At 41.7% G+C, this 19,313-nt stretch overlaps 1 long non-coding RNA gene across 2 annotated transcripts; it reads right to left on the bottom strand.

Moving 5' to 3' along the window:
- Nucleotides 1-476: 476 nt before the first annotated feature.
- Nucleotides 477-17,687, bottom strand: LOC127353899 (uncharacterized). 2 transcript variants are annotated; one of them, XR_007881386.1, is made up of 6 exons: nt 17,628-17,687; nt 16,026-16,402; nt 6,952-7,972; nt 6,752-6,916; nt 2,372-3,575; nt 477-699 (listed from the first exon to the last, which is right to left on the bottom strand). It is a non-coding gene; the product is annotated as an uncharacterized LOC127353899 (long non-coding RNA). The 2 variants fall into 2 exon arrangements; XR_007881385.1 differs by lacking the exon at nt 17,628-17,687 and having other exon boundaries at nt 478-699; nt 6,988-7,972; nt 16,026-16,074.
- Nucleotides 17,688-19,313: the final 1,626 nt, after the last annotated feature.

The following is a 19,313-nucleotide window of genomic DNA, read 5'->3' as shown; positions in this document are numbered from 1 at the left end:
AATCGCTAGCTACATGCTAATCGCTAGCTAAGCGCTAATCGCTAGCTAAGTGCTAGCTGTGGTTAATGTGTTTAATTGTATTATGCTCCTGAAGGAGTGCTAATGTAAATTAAGGACCAGCTCATAGTAGGGTAAAATATTTAAGGTGTATTGTTCTTATTTTGTGTTAATATTAAAATCATTCAGCTTTAAATTGTTTGTTTGTTAGCCACCTGCTAATTATCTTTAGCTAGACAGCTAGCGCTAGCTTATTAATGTCTTGTCATTCTCTGTAGCTAGCTGTGTGTGTGTGTGTGTGTGAGCAGGCTTTGGTTGTCATGGCAATCAGGGGAGCCCACAGCAGCTGCGCACGCTCTCTCTCTGTCTCTAACTCCTCAGAGAGACAGAAAACATTTAAAATGAATCCCCTAAAAAGCATGGCCAGGAACGACCGAAATGAAAACCGAAAACACCGTGGGCGTTGTCATCTTGTTGACTATAGCACTGCCGAGTTTCAGTGGTTAAAGTTAAAAAATGTGACCTGGGGAGATTGAGAGAGAAGAGGTTCAACGAGCGTTTTTCAAGAATCCTCCTCTCCATTTTAACATGGGAGTAGATGGGGCCATGAGAGGGAGTTGCTGGCGCATCAGTGCGTCTCCCGCCAAAACTATTTGTCTGACAGCTTCAGCAGTAGTATCACTGCGACCCCAACGAATTTACCTACGTTTCTATCTATAAATTATTTCTGTTCAGTGAAATTTGTGGCCATGACAGCAGTTTACAAATTTATATTTCAACAAATTTTTCTCTCTCCCCACACTCTAGCGATGATGTCACGCACTCTGGCAGTTTTTTTCGGTTGGAGGTTCTCGCAATACACACCCATTCATTTTTTTGACCGGTTTTTGGCGATTTATCGGCAAACCGTTTGGCGAAATTCTTAGAAAAGTCATAGCACTCGATTCCCGGCCGAGCCGCACGTTTTGATACCTTTTTTGTGTATGTGCGACAAAAGCTGCGGGAGAAGAAGCGCGCCGAAAAACGTACGGAAGAATAATAAGAAAACTAGAAAATTCCTAAAGCAATTTTGATTGTGCCTTGCTCTGGCCCATATGTTAATACCATGTCTACGTGCTAACCGCTAATCGCTAGCTGTGCGCTAATCGCTAGCTAAGTGCTAACCGCTAGTTGCTAGCCAAGTGCTAGCTGTGGTTAATGTGTTTAATTGTATTATGCTCCTGAAGGAGTGCTAATGTAAATGAAGTAACAGCTCACAGTAGAGTAAAATATTTAAGGTGTATTGAACTTATTTTGTGTTAATATTAAAATCATTCAGCTTTAAATTATTTGTTTGTTAGCCACCTGCTAATTATCTTTAGCTAGCCAGCTAGCGCTAGATTATTAATGCCATGTAATCCTCCCTATAGCATATTGATAACCTGTCATCCTCCTTAGCTAGCGCTAGCATATTAATATCATGTCATTCTCTTTAGCTAGCTAGCTAAAGCTAGCACATATAAACACATAAACCAAAGGTAGTGCTTAGCTACATGCTAATCGCTAGCTATCCGCTAATCGCTGGCTACATGCTAATCGCTAGCTAAGCGCTAATCGCTAGCTGTGCGCTAATCGCTAGCTAAGTGCTAACAGCTAATCGCTAGCTAATACCATGTCTACGTGCTAACCGCTATTTAACCGCTAATCGCTAGCTAACCGCTAATCGCTAGCTAAGTGCTAGCTTTGGTTATTGTGTTTAATTGTATTATGCTCCTGAAGGAGTGCTAATGTAAATTAAGGAACAGCTCATAGTAGGGTAAAATATTTAAGGTGTATTGTTCTTATTTTGTGTTAATATTAAAATCATTCAGCTTTAAATTGTTTGCTTGTTAGCCACCTGCTAATTATCTTTAGCTAGCCAGCTAGCCAGCTAGCTTATTAATGCCTTGTCATTGTCTGTAGCTAGCTGTGTGTGTGTGTGTGTGTGTGTGTGTGAGTGAGCAGGCTTTGGTTGTCATGGCAATCAGGGGAGCCCACAGCAGCTGCGCACGCTCTCTCTGTCTCTAACTCCTCAGAGAGACAGAAAACAATTAAAACGAATCCCCTCAAAAGCATGGTCAGGAACGACCGAAATGAAAACCGAAAAGACCGTGAGCGTCGTCATCTTGTTGACTATAGCGCTGCCGAGTTTCAGTGGTTAAAGTTAAAAAATGTGACCTGGACAGATTGAGAGAGAAGAGGTTCAACGAGCGTTTTTCAAGATTTGTCCTCTAAAATTAACATGGGAGTAGATGGGGCCGTGAGAGGGTGTTGCTGGCGCATCAGTGCGTCTCCCGCCAAAACTATTTGTCTGACAGCTTCAGCAGTAGTATCACTGCGACCCCAACGGATTTACCTACGTTTCTATCTATAAATTATTTCTGTACAGTGAAATTTGTGGCCATGACAGCAGTTTACAAATTTATTTTTCGACAACTTTTTCTCTCTCCCCACACTCTAGCGATGATGTCACGCACTCTGGCGGTTTTTTTCAGTTGGAGGTTCTCGCAATACACACCCATTCATTTTTTGGACCGGTTTTTGGCGATTTAACGGCGAACCGTTTGGCGAAACGCTTAGAAAAGTCATAGCACTCGATTCCCGGCCGAGCCGCACGTTTTGATACCTTTCTTGTGTACGTGCGACAAAAGCTCCGGGAGGAGTAGCGCGCCGAAAAACGTACGGAAGAATAAAATATAATAAGTATGAGGGATAGTAGTATTGTGCTTGCTTATGCAAGGCACAATAACTAGAAAATTCCTAAAGCAATTTTGATTGTGCCTTGCTCTGGCCCATATGTTAATACCATGTCTACGTGCTAACCGCTATTTAACCGCTAATCGCTAGCTAACCGCTAATCGCTAGCTAAGTGCTAGCTTTGGTTATTGTGTTTAATTGTATTATGCTCCTGAAGGAGTGCTAATGTAAATTAAGGAACAGCTCATAGTAGGGTAAAATATTTAAGGTGTATTGTTCTTATTTTGTGTTAATATTAAAATCATTCAGCTTTAAATTGTTTGCTTGTTAGCCACCTGCTAATTATCTTTAGCTAGCCAGCTAGCGCTAGATTATTAATGCCATGTAATCCTCCCTATAGCATATTGATAACCTGTCATCCTCCTTAGCTAGCGCTAGCATATTAATATCATGTCATTCTCTTTAGCTAGCTAGCTAAAGCTAGCACACATAAACCAAAGCTAGCGCTTAGCTACGTGCTAATCGCTAGCTAACCGCTAATCGCTAGCTACGTGCTAATCGCTAGCTAACCGCTAATCGCTATCTACATGCTAATCGCTAGCTAAGCGCTAATCGCTAGCTAAGTGCTAGCTTTGGTTAATGTGTTTAATTGTATTATGCTCCTGAAGGAGTGCTAATGTAAATTAAGGAACAGCTCATAGTAGGGTAAAATATTTAAGGTGTATTGAACTTATTTTGTGTTAATATTAAAATCATTCAGCTTTAAATTGTTTGCTTGTTAGCCACCTGCTAATTATCTTTAGCTAGCCAGCTAGCGCTAGATTATTAATGCCATGTAATCCTCCCTATAGCATATTGATAACCTGTCATCCTCCTTAGCTAGCGCTAGCATATTAATATCATGTCATTCTCTTTAGCTAGCTAGCTAAAGCTAGCACACATAAACACATAAACCAAAGCTAGCGCTTAGCTACGTGCTAATCGCTAGCTAACCGCTAATCGCTAGCTAAGCGCTAATCGCTAGCTAAGTGCTAGCTTTGGTTAATGTGTTTAATTGTATTATGCTCCTGAAGGAGTGCTAATGTAAATTAAGGAACAGCTCATAGTAGGGTAAAATATTTAAGGTGTATTGAACTTATTTTTTGTTAATATTAAAATCATTCAGCTTTAAATTGTTTGTTTGTTAGCCACCTGCTAATTATCTTTAGCTAGCCAGCTAGCGCTAGCTTATTAATGCCTTGTCATTCTCTGTAGCTAGCTGTGTGTGTGTGTGTGTGTGTGTGTGTGTGTGTGTGTGAGCAGGCTTTGGTTGTCATGGCAATCAGGGGAGCCCACAGCAGCTGCGCACGCACTCTCTCTGTCTCTAACTCTTGAGAGAGACAGAAAACAATTAAAACGAATCCCCTCAAAAGCATGGCCAGGAACGACCGAAATGAAAACCGAAAAGACCGTGGGCGTCGTCATCTTGTTGACTATAGCGTTGCCGAGTTTCAGTGGCTAAAGTTAAAAAATGTGACCTGGGGAGATTGAGAGAGAAGAGGTTCAACGAGCGTTTTTCAGGATTCCTCCTCTAAAATTAACATGGGAGTAGATGGGGCCGTGAGAGGGCGTTGCTGGCGCATCAGTGCGTTTCCCGCCAAAACTATTTGTCTGACAGCTTCAGCAGTAGTATCACTGCGACCCCAACGAATTTACCTACGTTTCTATCTATAAATTATTTCTGTAGAGTGAAATTTGTGGCCATGACAGCAGTTTACAAATTTATTTTTCGACAAATTTTTCTCTCTCCCCACACTCTAGCGATGATGTCACGCACTCTGGCGGTTTTTTTCAGTTGGAGGTTCTCGCAATACACACCCATTCATTTTTTGGACCGGTTTTTGGCGATTTACCGGCAAACCGTTTGCCGAAATTCTTAGAAAAGTCATAGCACACCATTCCCGGCCGAGCCGCACGTTTTGATACCTTTTTTGTGTATGTGCGACAAAAGCTGCGGGAGAAGAAGCGCGCCGAAAAAACGTACGGAAGAATAATAATAATAAGTATGGGGAAGAGTAGTATTGTGCTTGCTTATGCAAGGCACAATAACTAGAAAATTCCTAAAGCAATTTTGATTGTGCCTTGCTCTGGCCCATATGTTAATACCATGTCTACGTGCTAACCGCTAATCGCTAGCTAGCTGCGCTAATCGCTAGCTAAGTGCTAATTTAGCTAAGTGCTAGCTTTGGTTAATGTGTTTAATTGTATTATGCTCCTGAAGGAGTGCTAATGTAAATTAAGGAACAGCTCATAGTAGGGTAAAATATTTAAGGTGTATTGAACTTATTTTGTGTTAATATTAAAATCATTCAGCTTTAAATTGTTTGCTTGTTAGCCACCTGCTAATTATCTTTAGCTAGCCAGCTAGCGCTAGATTATTAATGCCATGTAATCCTCCCTATAGCATATTGATAACCTGTCATCCTCCTTAGCTAGCGCTAGCATATTAATATCATGTCATTCTCTTTAGCTAGCTAGCTAGAGCTAGCACACATAAACACATAAACCAAAGCTAGCGCTTAGCTACGTGCTAATCGCTATAGCTACATGCTAATCGCTAGCTACATGCTAATCGCTAGCTATAAGCGCTAATCGCTAGCTAAGTGCTAGCTTTGGTTAATGTGTTTAATTGTATTATGCTCCTGAAGGAGTGCTAATATAAATTAAGGAACAGCTCATAGTAGGGTAAAATATTTAAGGTGTATTGTTCTTATTTTGTGTTAATATTAAAATCATTCAGCTTTAAATTGTTTGTTTGTTAGCCACCTGCTAATTATCTTTAGCTAGCCAGCTAGCTAGCTTATTAATGTCTTGTCATTCTCTGTAGCTAGCTGTGTGTGTGTGTGTGTGTGTGTGTGTGTGTGTGTGTGTGAGCAGGCTTTGGTTGTCATGGCAATCAGGGGAGCCCACAGCAGCTGCGCACGCTCTCTCTCTGTCTCTAACTCCTCAGAGAGACAGAAAACAATTAAAATGAATCCCCTCGAACCCATGGCCAGGAACGACCGAAATGAAAACCGAAAACACCGTGGGCGTCGTCATCTTGTTGACTATAGCGCTGCCGAGTTTCAGTGGTTAAAGTTAAAAAATGTGACCTGGGGAGATTGAGAGAGAAGAGGTTCAACGAGCGTGTTTCAAGATTTGTCCTCTAAAATTAACATGGGAGTAGATGGGGCCGTGAGAGGGCGTTGCTGGCGCATCAGTGCGTTTCCCGCCAAAACTATTTGTCTGACAGCTTCAGCAGTAGTATCACTGCGACCCCAACGAATTTACCTACGTTTCTATCTATAAATTATTTCTGTAGAGTGAAATTTGTGGCCATGACAGCAGTTTACAAATTTATTTTTCGACAAATTTTTCTCTCTCCCCACACTCTAGCGATGATGTCACGCACTCTGGCAGTTTTTTTCAGTTGGAGGTTCTCGCAATACACACCCATTCATTTTTTGGACCGGTTTTTGGCGATTTACCGGCGAACCGTTTGGCGAAATTCTTAGAAAAGTCATAGCACTCGATTCCCGGCCGAGCCGCACGTTTTGATACCTTTCTTGTGTACGTGCGACAAAAGCTCCGGGAGGAGTAAGCGCGCCGAAAAAACGTACGGAAGAATAATATTAACTAGAAAATTCCTAAAGCAATTTTGATTGTGCCTTGCTCTGGCCCATATGTTAATACCATGTCTATGTGCTAACCGCTAGCTAACCGCTAATCGCTAGCTTGCGCTAATCGCTAGCTAAGTGCTAACCGCTAATTGCTAGCTAAGTGCTAGCTTTGGTTAATGTGTTTAATTGTATTATGCTCCTGAAGGAGTGCTAATGTAAATTAAGGAACAGCTCATAGTAGGGTAAAATATTTAAGGTGTATTGTTCTTATTTTGTGTTAATATTAAAATCATTCAGCTTTAAATTGTTTGCTTGTTAGCCACCTGCTAATTATCTTTAGCTAGCCAGCTAGCGCTAGATTATTAATGCCATGTAATCCTCCACTATAGCATATTGATAACCTGTCATCCTCCTTAGCTAGCGCTAGCATATTAATATCATGTCATTCTCTTTAGCTAGCTAGCTAGAGCTAGCACACATAAACACATAAACCAAAGCTAGCGCTTAGCTACGTGCTAATCGCTAGCTAACCGCTAATCGCTAGCTACGTGCTAATCGCTAGCTAACTGCTAATCGCTAGCTAACCGCTAATCGCTAGTACGTGCTAATCGCTAGCTAACTGCTAATCGCTAGCTACATGCTAATCGCTAGCTACATGCTAATCGCTAGCTAAGCGCTAATCGCTAGCTAAGTGCTAGCTTTGGTTAATGTGTTTAATTGTATTATGCTCCTGAAGGAGTGCTAATGTAAATTAAGGAACAGCTCATAGTAGGGTAAAATATTTAAGGTGTATTGAACTTATTTTGTGTTAATATTAAAATCATTCAGCTTTAAATTGTTTGTTTGTTAGCCACCTGCTAATTATCTTTAGCTAGCCAGCTAGCGCTAGCTTATTAATGTCTTGTCATTCTCTGTAGCTAGCTGTGTGTGTGTGTGTGTGTGTGTGTGTGTGTGTGGACAGGCTTTGGTTGTCATGGCAATCAGGGGAGCCCACAGCAGCTGCGCGCGCTCTCTCTGTCTCTAACTCCTCAGAGAGACAGAAAACATTTAAAATGAATCCCCTCAAAAGCATGGCCAGGAACGACCGAAATGAAAACCGAAAAGACCGTGAGCGTCGTCATCTTGTTGACTATAGCACTGCCGAGTTTCAGTGGTTAAAGTTAAAAAATGTGACCTGGGGAGATTGAGAGAGAAGAGGTTCAACGAGCGTGTTTCAAGATTCCTCCTCTAAAATTAACATGGGAGTAGATGGGGCCGTGAGAGGGAGTTGCTGGCGCATCAGTGCGTCTCCCGCCAAAACTATTTGTCTGACAGCTTCAGCAGTGGTATCACTGCGACCCCAACGAATTTACCTACGTTTCTATCTATAAATTATTTCGGTAGAGTGAAATTTGTGGCCATGACAGCAGTTTACAAATTTATTTTTCGACAAATTTTTCTCTCTCCCCACACTCTAGCGATGATGTCACGCACTCTGGCAGTTTTTTTCAGTTGGAGGTTCTCGCAATACACACCCATTCATTTTTTGGACCGGTTTTTGGCGATTTATCGGCAAACCGTTTGGCGAAATTCTTAGAAAAGTCATAGCACTCGATTCCCGGCCGAGCCGCACGTTTTGATACCTTTTTTGTGTATGTGCGACAAAAGCTGCGGGAGGAGTAGCGCGCCGAAAAAACGTACGGAAGAATAATAAGTTTAACTAGAAAATTCCTAAAGCAATTTTGATTGTGCCTTGCTCTGGCCCATATGTTAATACCATGTCATCTTTAGCTAGAGCTAGAAAAAACATTAACCAAAGAGCATTGATATGTGCCTTGCTCTAGGCCCATATGTTAATACCATGCTAGCGTGCGCTAATCGCTAGCTAACCGCTAATCGCTAGCTATGCGCTAATCGCTAGCTAAGTGCTAACCGCTAATCGCTAGCTAAGTGCTAGCTTTGGTTAATGTGTTTAATTGTATTATGCTCCTGAAGGAGTGCTAATGTAAATTAAGGAACAGCTCATAGTAGGGTAAAATATTTAAGGTGTATTGTTCTTATTTTGTGTTAATATTAAAATCATTCAGCTTTAAATTGTTTGCTTGTTAGCCACCTGCTAATTATCTTTAGCTAGCCAGCTAGCGCTAGATTATTAATGCCATGTAATCCTCCCTATAGCATATTGATAACCTGTCATCCTCCTTAGCTAGCGCTAGCATATTAATATCATGTCATTCTCTTTAGCTAGCTAGCTAGAGCTAGCACACATAAACACATAAACCAAAGCTAGCGCTTAGCTACGTGCTAATCGCTAGCTAACGCAATCAGCTACGTGCTAATCGCTAGCTAACGCTAATCGCTAGCTACATGCTAATCGCTAGCTACATGCTAATCGCTAGCTAAGCGCTAATCGCTAGCTAAGTGCTAGCTTTGGTTAATGTGTTTAATTGTATTATGCTCCTGAAGGAGTGCTAATGTAAATTAAGGAACAGCTCATAGTAGGGTAAAATATTTAAGGTGTATTGTTCTTATTTTGTGTTAATATTAAAATCATTCAGCTTTAAATTGTTTGCTTGTTAGCCACCTGCTAATTATCTTTAGCTAGCCAGCTAGCGCTAGCTTATTAATGTCTTGTCATTCTCTGTAGCTAGCTGTGTGTGTGTGTGTGTGTGTGTGTGTGTGAGCAGGCTTTGGTTGTCATGGCAATCAGGGGAGCCCACAGCAGCTGCGCACGCTCTCTCTCTGTCTCTAACTCCTCAGAGAGACAGAAAACATTTAAAATGAATCCCCTCAAAAGCATGGCCAGGAACGACCGAAATGAAAACCGAAAAGACCGTGAGCGTCGTCATCTTGTTGACTATAGCACTGCCGAGTTTCAGTGGCTAAAGTTAAAAAATGTGACCTGGGGAGATTGAGAGAGAAGAGGTTCAACGAGCGTGTTTCAAGATTCCTCCTCTAAAATTAACATGGGAGTAGATGGGGCCGTGAGAGGGCGTTGCTGGCGCATCAGTGCGTCTCCCGCCAAAACTATTTGTCTGACAGCTTCAGCAGTAGTATCACTGCGACCCCAACGGATTTACCTACGTTTCTATCTATAAATTATTTCTGTAGAGTGAAATTTGTGGCCATGACAGCAGTTTACAAATTTATTTTTCGACAAATTTTTCTCTCTCCCCACACTCTAGCGATGATGTCACGCACTCTGGCAGTTTTTTTCAGTTGGAGGTTCTCGCAATACACACCCATTCATTTTTTGGACCGGTTTTTGGCGATTTATCGGCAAACCGTTTGGCGAAATTCTTAGAAAAGTCATAGCACTAGATGTCCTCGGCCGAGCCGCACGTTTTGATACCTTTTTTGTGTATGTGCGACAAAAGCTCCGGGAGAAGAAGCGCGCCGAAAAACGTACGGAAGAATAATAATAATTATAACTAGAAAATTCCTAAAGCAATTTTGATTGTGCCTTGCTCTGGCCCATATGTTAATACCATGTCTACGTGCTAACCGCTAATCGCTAGCTATGCGCTAATCGCTAGCTAAGTGCTAACCGCTAATCGCTAGCTAAGTGCTAACAGCTAATCGCTAGCTAAGTGCTAGCTTTGGTTAATGTGTTTAATTGTATTATGCTCCTGAAGGAGTGCTAATGTAAATTAAGGAACAGCTCATAGTAGGGTAAAATATTTAAGGTGTATTGTTCTTATTTTGTGTTAATATTAAAATCATTCAGCTTTAAATTGTTTGCTTGTTAGCCACCTGCTAATTATCTTTAGCTAGCCAGCTAGCGCTAGCTTATTAATGTCTTGTCATTCTCTGTAGCTAGCTGTGTGTGTGTGTGTGTGTGTGTGTGTGTGTGAGCAGGCTTTGGTTGTCATGGCAATCAGGGGAGCCCACAGCAGCTGCGCACGCTCTCTCTCTGTCTCTAACTCCTCAGAGAGACAGAAAACATTTAAAATGAATCCCCTCAAAAGCATGGCCAGGAACGACCGAAATGAAAACCGAAAAGACCGTGAGCGTCGTCATCTTGTTGACTATAGCACTGCCGAGTTTCAGTGGTTAAAGTTAAAAAATGTGACCTGGGGAGATTGAGAGAGAAGAGGTTCAACGAGCGTTTTTCAAGATTCCTCCTCTCCATTTTAACATGGGAGTAGATGGGGCCGTGAGAGGGTGTTGCTGGCGCATCAGTGCGTTTCCCGCCAAAACTATTTGTCTGACAGCTTCAGCAGTGGTATCACTGCGACCCCAACGGATTTACCTACGTTTCTATCTATAAATTATTTCTGTAGAGTGAAATTTGTGGCCATGACAGCAGTTTACAAATTTATTTTTCGACAAATTTTTCTCTCTCCCCACACTCTAGCGATGATGTCACGCACTCTGGCAGTTTTTTTCAGTTGGAGGTTCTCGCAATACACACCCATTCATTTTTTGGACCGGTTTTTGGCGATTTATCGGCAAACCGTTTGGCGAAATTCTTAGAAAAGTCATAGCACTAATGTCCTCATCGAGCCGCACGTTTTGATACCTTTTTTGTGTATGTGCGACAAAAGCTCTGGGAGAAGAAGCGCGCCGAAAAACGTACGGAAGAATAATAATAAGTTTAATAATAATAAGCACGAGGAAGAGTAGTATTGTGCTTGCTTATGCAAGGCACAATAACTAGAAAATTCCTAAAGCAATTTTGATTGTGCCTTGCTCTGGCCCATATGTTAATACCATGTCTAGCCATGTCTTGCTCTCTAGCACGCTAGCGCTAGCATATTAATACCATGTAATTCTCTTTAGCTAGAGCTAGCACACATAAACACATTAACCAAAGGTAGCGCTTAGCTACGTGCTAAGCGCTATTTAACCGCTAATCGCTAGCTGTGCGCTAATCGCTAGCTCAGTGCTAACCGCTAATCGCTAGCTAAGTGCTAGCTTTGGTTAATGTGTTTAATTGTATTATGCTCCTGAAGGAGTGCTAATGTAAATTAAGGAACAGCTCATAGTAGGGTAAAATATTTAAGGTGTATTGTTCTTATTTTGTGTTAATATTAAAATCATTCAGCTTTAAATTGTTTGCTTGTTAGCCACCTTCTAATTATCTTTAGCTAGCCAGCTAGCGCTAGATTATTAATGCCATGTAATCCTCCCTATAGCATATTGATAACCTGTCATCCTCCTTAGCTAGCGCTAGCATATTAATATCATGTCATTCTCTTTAGCTAGCTAGCTAGAGCTAGCACACATAAACACATTAACCAAAGGTAGCACTTAGCTATGTGCTAATCGCTAGCTAAGCGCTAATTGCTAGCTACGTGCGAATCGCTTGCTAACCGCTAATCGCTAGCTAAGCGCTAATCGCTAGCTAAGCAATGTACTGGCTAATCGCTAGCTGGCGCTAATCGCTAGCTTAGCGCTAATCGCTAGCTAAGCGCTAATCGCTAGCTAAGTGCTAGCTCTTGGTTAATGTGTTTAATTGTATTATGCTCCTGAAGGAGTGCTAATGTAAATTAAGGAACAGCTCATAGTAGGGTAAAATATTTAAGGTGTATTGTTCTTATTTTGTGTTAATATTAAAATCATTCAGCTTTAAATTGTTTGTTTGTTAGCCACCTGCTAATTATCTTTAGCTAGCCAGCTAGCGCTAGCTTATTAATGTCTTGTCATTCTCTGTAGCTAGCTGTGTGTGTGTGTGTGTGTGTGTGTGTGTGTGTGTGAGCAGGCTTTGGTTGTCATGGCAATCAGGGGAGCCCACAGCAGCTGCGCACGCTCTCTCTCTGTCTCTAACTCCTCAGAGAGACAGAAAACATTTAAAATGAATCCCCTCAAAAGCATGGCCAGGAACGACCGAAATGAAAACCGAAAAGACCGTGAGCGTCGTCATCTTGTTGACTATAGCGCTGCCGAGTTTCAGTGGCTAAAGTTAAAAAATGTGACCTGGGGAGATTGAGAGAGAAGAGGTTCAACGAGCGTTTTTCAAGAATCCTCCTCTCCATTTTAACATGGGAGTAGATGGGGCCGTGAGAGGGCGTTGCTGGCGCATCAGTGCGTCTCCCGCCAAAACTATTTGTCTGACAGCTTCAGCAGTAGTATCACTGCGACCCCAACGAATTTACCTACGTTTCTATCTATAAATTATTTCGGTAGAGTGAAATTTGTGGCCATGACAGCAGTTTACAAATTTATTTTTCGACAAATTTTTCTCTCTCCCCACACTCTAGCGATGATGTCACGCACTCTGGCAGTTTTTTTCAGTTGGAGGTTCTCGCAATACACACCCATTCATTTTTTGGACCGGTTTTTGGCGATTTATCGGCAAACCGTTTGGCGAAATTCTTAGAAAAGTCATAGCACTAATGTCCTCAACGAGCCGCACGTTCTGATACCTTTTTTGTGTACGTGCGATCAAAGCTCTGGGAGAAGAAGCGCGCCGAAAAAGCGTACGGAAGAATAAAATATTATAATAAGCACGGGGAATAATAGTATTGTGCTTGCTTATGCAAGGCACAATAATAAAGGCAAATAATAAGCAGGGATATATTGTGCTTGCTTATGCAAGGCACAATAACTAGAAAATTCCTAAAGCAATTTTGATTGTGCCTTGCTCTGGCCCATATGTTAATACCATGTCTACGTGCTAACCGCTAGCTCTGCGCTAATCGCTAGCTAAGTGCTAAGCGCTAATCGCTAGCTAAGTGCTAGCTTTGGTTAATGTGTTTAATTGTATTATGCTCCTGAAGGAGTGCTAATGTAAATTAAGGAACAGCTCATAGTAGGGTAAAATATTTAAGGTGTATTGTTCTTATTTTGTGTTAATATTAAAATCATTCAGCTTTAAATTGTTTGTTTGTTAGCCACCTGCTAATTATCTTTAGCTAGCCAGCTAGCGCTAGATTATTAATGCCATGTAATCCTCCCTATAGCATATTGATAACCTGTCATCCTCCTTAGCTAGCGCTAGCATATTAATATCATGTCATTCTCTTTAGCTAGCTAGCTAAAGCTAGCACACATAAACACATAAACCAAAGCTAGCGCTTAGCTACGTGCTAATCGCTAGCTAACCGCTAATCGCTAGCTAACTGCGCTAATCGCTAGCTACATGCTAATCGCTAATCGCTAGCTAAGTGCTAGCTTTGGTTAATGTGTTTAATTGTATTATGCTCCTGAAGGAGTGCTAATGTAAATTAAGGAACAGCTCATAGTAGGGTAAAATATTTAAGGTGTATTGAACTTATTTTGTGTTAATATTAAAATCATTCAGCTTTAAATTGTTTGCTTGTTAGCCACCTGCTAATTATCTTTAGCTAGCCAGCTAGCGCTAGCTTATTAATGTCTTGTCATTCTCTGTAGCTAGCTGTGTGTGTGTGTGTGTGTGTGTGTGTGTGTGTGTGAGAGCAGGCTTTGGTTGTCATGGCAATCAGGGGAGCCCACAGCAGCTGCGCACGCTCTCTCTCTGTCTCTAACTCCTCAGAGAGACAGAAAACAATTAAAATGAATCCCCTCAAAAGCATGGCCAGGAACGACCGAAATGAAAACCGAAAAGACCGTGAGCGTCGTCATCTTGTTGACTATAGCACTGCCGAGTTTCAGTGGCTAAAGTTAAAAAATGTGACCTGGGGAGATTGAGAGAGAAGAGGTTCAACGAGCGTCTTTCAAGATTTGTCCTCTAAAATTAACATGGGAGTAGATGGGGCCGTGAGAGGGCGTTGCTGGCGCATCAGTGCGTCTCCCGCCAAAACTATTTGTCTGACAGCTTCAGCAGTAGTATCACTGCGACCCCAACGGATTTACCTACGTTTCTATCTATAAATTATTTCTGTAGAGTGAAATTTGTGGCCATGACAGCAGTTTACAAATTTATTTTTCGACAAATTTTTCTCTCTCCCCACACTCTAGCGATGATGTCACGCACTCTGGCAGTTTTTTTCAGTTGGAGGTTCTCGCAATACACACCCATTCATTTTTTGGACCGGTTTTTGGCGATTTACCGGCAAACCGTTTGGCGAAATTCTTAGAAAAGTCATAGCACTAATGTCCTCATCGAGCCGCACGTTTTGATACCTTTTTTGTGTATGTGCGACAAAAGCTGCGGGAGAAGAAGCGCGCCGAAAAAGCGTACGGAAGAATAATAATAAGTTTAACTAGAAAATTCCTAAAGCAATTTTGATTGTGCCTTGCTCTGGCCCATATGTTAATACCATGTCTACGTGCTAACCGCTAATCGCTAGCTGTGCGCTAATCTCTAGCTAACCGCTCATCGCTAGCTCTGCGCTAATCGCTAGCTAAGTGCTAACCGCTAATCGCTAGCTAAGTGCTAGCTTTGGTTAATGTGTTTAATTGTATTATGCTCCTGAAGGAGTGCTAATGTAAATTAAGGAACAGCTCATAGTAGGGTAAAATATTTAAGGTGTATTGAACTTATTTTGTGTTAATATTAAAATCATTCAGCTTTAAATTGTTTGCTTGTTAGCCACCTTCTAATTATCTTTAGCTAGCCAGCTAGCGCTAGATTATTAATGCCATGTAATCCTCCCTATAGCATATTGATAACCTGTCATCCTCCTTAGCTAGCGCTAGCATATTAATATCATGTCATTCTCTTTAGCTAGCTAGCTAGAGCTAGCACACATAAACACATAAACCAAAGGTAGCGCTTAGCTACGTGCTAATCGCTAGCTAACGCTAATCGCTAGCTACATGCTAATCGCTAGCTACATGCTAATCGCTAGCTACATGCTAATCGCTAGCTAAGCGCTAATCGCTAGCTAAGTGCTAGCTTTGGTTAATGTGTTTAATTGTATTATGCTCCTGAAGGAGTGCTAATGTAAATTAAGGAACAGCTCATAGTAGGGTAAAATATTTAAGGTGTATTGAACTTATTTTGTGTTAATATTAAAATCATTCAGCTTTAAATTGTTTGCTTGTTAGCCACCTGCTAATTATCTTTAGCTAGCCAGCTAGCGCTAGCTTATTAATGTCTTGTCATTCTCTGTAGCTAGCTGTGTGTGTGTGTGTGTGTGTGTGTGTGTGTGTGTGTGAGAGCAGGCTTTGGTTGTCATGGCAATCAGGGGAGCCCACAGCAGCTGCGCACGCTCTCTCTCTGTCTCTAACTCCTCAGAGAGACAGAAAACATTTAAAATGAATCCCCTCAAAAGCATGGCCAGGAACGACCGAAATGAAAACCGAAAAGACCGTGAGCGTCGTCATCTTGTTGACTATAGCACTGCCGAGTTTCAGTGGTTAAAGTTAAAAAATGTGACCTGGGGAGATTGAGAGAGAAGAGGTTCAACGAGCGTTTTTCAAGATTCCTCCTCTAAAATTTAACATGGGAGTAGATGGGGCCGTGAGAGGGGTTGCTGGCGCATCAGTGCGTCTCCCGCCAAAACTATTTGTCTGACAGCTTCAGCAGTAGTATCACTGCGACCCCAACGAATTTACCTACGTTTCTATCTATAAATTATTTCGGTAGAGTGAAATTTGTGGCCATGACAGCAGTTTACAAATTTATTTTTCGACAAATTTTTCTCTCTCCCCACACTCTAGCGATGATGTCACGCACTCTGGCAGTTTTTTTCAGTTGGAGGTTCTCGCAATACACACCCATTCATTTTTTGGACCGGTTTTTGGCGATTTATCGGCAAACCGTTTGGCGAAATTCTTAGAAAAGTCATAGCACTAGATGTCCTCCCGGCGAGCCGCACGTTTTGATACCTTTTTTGTGTATGTGCGACAAAAGCTGCGGGAGAAGAAGCGCGCCGAAAAAGAGTACGGAAGAATAATAATAAGTTTAACTAGAAAATTCCTAAAGCAATTTTGATTGTGCCTTGCTCTGGCCCATATGTTAATACCATGTCTACGTGCTAACCGCTAATCGCTAGCTGTGCGCTAATCGCTAGCTAAGTGCTAATCGCTAATTGCTAGCTAAGTGCTAGCTTTGGTTAATGTGTTTAATTGTATTTTGCTCCTGAAGGAGTGCTAATGTAAATTAAGGAACAGCTCATAGTAGGGTAAAATATTTAAGGTGTATTGAACTTATTTTGTGTTAATATTAAAATCATTCAGCTTTAAATTGTTTGCTTGTTAGCCACCTGCTAATTATCTTTAGCTAGCCAGCTAGCGCTAGCTTATTAATGTCTTGTCATTCTCTGTAGCTAGCTGTGTGTGTGTGTGTGTGTGTGTGTGTGTGAGCAGGCTTTGGTTGTCATGGCAATCAGGGGAGCCCACAGCAGCTGCGCACGCTCTCTCTCTGTCTCTAACTCCTCAGAGAGACAGAAAACAATTAAAACGAATCCCCTCAAAAGCATGGCCAGGAACGACCGAAATGAAAACCGAAAAGACCGTGAGCGTCGTCATCTTGTTGACTATAGCACTGCCGAGTTTCAGTGGTTAAAGTTAAAAAATGTGACCTGGGGAGATTGAGAGAGAAGAGGTTCAACGAGCGTGTTTCAAGAATCCTCCTCTCCATTTTAACATGGGAGTAGATGGGGCCGTGAGAGGGCGTTGCTGGCGCATCAGTGCGTCTCCCGCCAAAACTATTTGTCTGACAGCTTCAGCAGTAGTATCACTGCGACCCCAACAGATTTACCTACGTTTCTATCTATAAATTATTTCTGTAGAGTGAAATTTGTGGCCGTGACAGCAGTTTACAAATTTATTTTTCGACAAATTTTTCTCTCTCCCCACACTCTAGCGATGATGTCACGCACTCTGGCAGTTTTTTTCAGTTGGAGGTTCTCGCAATACACACCCATTCATTTTTTGGACCGGTTTTTGGCGATTTATCGGCAAACCGTTTGGCGAAATTCTTAGAAAAGTCATAGCACTAGATGTCCTCATCGAGCCGCACGTTTTGATACCTTTTTTGTGTATGTGCGACAAAAGCTCCGGGAGAAGAAGCGCGCCGAAAAAGCGTACGGAAGAATAAAATATTATAATAAGCACGGGGAATAATAGTATTGTGCTTGCTTATGCAAGGCACAATAACTAGAAAATTCCTAAAGCAATTTTGATTGTGCCTTGCTCTGGCCCATATGTTAATACCATGTCTACGTGCTAACCGCTAATCGCTAGCTGTCGCTAATCCTACTAACCGCTCATCGCTAGCTCTGCGCTAATCGCTAGCTAAGTGCTAACCGCTAATCGCTAGCTAAGTGCTAGCTTTGGTTAATGTGTTTAATTGTATTATGCTCCTGAAGAAGTGCTAATGTAAATTAAGGAACAGCTCATAGTAGGGTAAAATATTTAAGGTGTATTGTTCTTATTTTGTGTTAATATTAAAATCATTCAGCTTTAAATTGTTTGTTTGTTAGCCACCTTCTAATTATCTTTAGCTAGCCAGCTAGCGCTAGATTATTAATGCCATGTAATCCTCCCTATTGCATATTGATAACCTGTCATCCTCCTTAGGTAGCGCTAGCATATTAATATCATGTCATTCTCTTTAGCTAGCTAGCTAGAGGTAGCACACATAAACACATAAACCAAAGGTAGCGCTTAGCTACGTGCTAATCGCTAGCTAACCGCTAATCGCTAGCTACATGCTAATCGCTAGCTACATGCTAATCGCTAGCTAAGCGCTAATCGCTAGCTAAGTGCTAGCTTTGGTTAATGTGTTTAATTGTATTATGCTCCTGAAGGAGTGCTAATGTAAATAAAGGAACAGCTCATAGTAGGGTAAAATATTTAAGGTGTATTGAACTTATTTTGTGTTAATATTAAAATCATTCAGCTTTAAATTGTTTGCTTGTTAGCCACCTGCTAATTATCTTTAGCTAGCCAGCTAGCGCTAGCTTATTATTGTCTTGTCATTCTCTGTAGCTAACTGTGTGTGTGTGTGTGTGTGTGTGTGTGAGCAGGCTTTGGTTGTCATGGCAATCAGGGGAGCCCACAGCAGCTGCGCACGCTCTCTCTCTGTCTCTAACTCCTCAGAGAGACAGAAAACATTTAAAATGAATCCCCTAAAAAGCATGGCCAGGAACGACCGAAATGAAAACCGAAAAGACCGTGAGCGTCGTCATCTTGTTGACTATAGCGCTGCCAAGTTTCAGTGGTTAAAGTTAAAAAATGTGACCTGGGGAGATTGAGAGAGAAGAGGTTCAACGAACGTGTTTCATGATTGCTCCTCTAAAATTAACATGGGAGTAGATGGGGCCATGAGAGGGCGTTGCTGGCGCATCAGTGCGTTTCCCGCCAAAACTATTTGTCTGACAGCTTCAGCAGTGGTATCACTGCGACCCCAACGGATTTACCTACGTTTCTATCTATAAATTATTTCTGTAGAGTGAAATTTGTGGCCATGACAGCAGTTTACAAATTTATTTTTCGACAAATTTTTCTCTCTCCCCACACTCTAGCGATGATGTCACGCACTCTAGCGGTTGAACATTCTCGCAATACACACCCATTCATTTTTTGGACCGGTTTTTGGCGATTTACCGGCAAACCGTTTGGCGAAATTCTTAGAAAAGTCATAGCACTAATGTCCTCATCGAGCCGCACGTTTTGATACCTTTTTTGTGTATGTGCGACAAAAGCTCCGGGAGAAGAAGCGCGCCGAAAAACGTACGGAAGAATAATAATAAGTTTAATAATTATAATAAGCCCGAGGAAGAGTAGTATTGTGCTTGCTTATGCAAGGCACAATAATAAGCACGAGGAAGAGTAGTATTGTGCTTGCTTATGCAAGGCACAATAATAAGCCCGAGGAAGAGTAGTATTGTGCTTGCTTATGCAAGGCACAATAATTACAGTGTACACTGTGGGCCGCAGTCTAAAGCAGCGTGTGTTTTTACACATATTCTGAATAACACACACTGACGACTCACTTCCCGTCTGATAATACAAACCAAGCATTTGTGACCTTCCATGCTGCATGTCGGATGATGGAGGGACGGTGTAGCAGAGGCGTAGTAACAAGATTACAGGAGGCAAGAAGCACAGGTATTTTGTTGTGAACCGGCTGGTTGTTCCAGAGACCAAAACTGATTGATTCAAAACCGA

The sequence above is a fragment of the Dicentrarchus labrax genome, unplaced genomic scaffold (genome assembly GCF_905237075.1).
Source record: "Dicentrarchus labrax unplaced genomic scaffold, dlabrax2021, whole genome shotgun sequence".
NCBI lineage: Eukaryota > Metazoa > Chordata > Actinopteri > Moronidae > Dicentrarchus > Dicentrarchus labrax.
The sequence above is the reverse complement of the archived record's forward strand: the minus strand, read 5'-3'. Positions and strand labels throughout refer to the sequence as shown.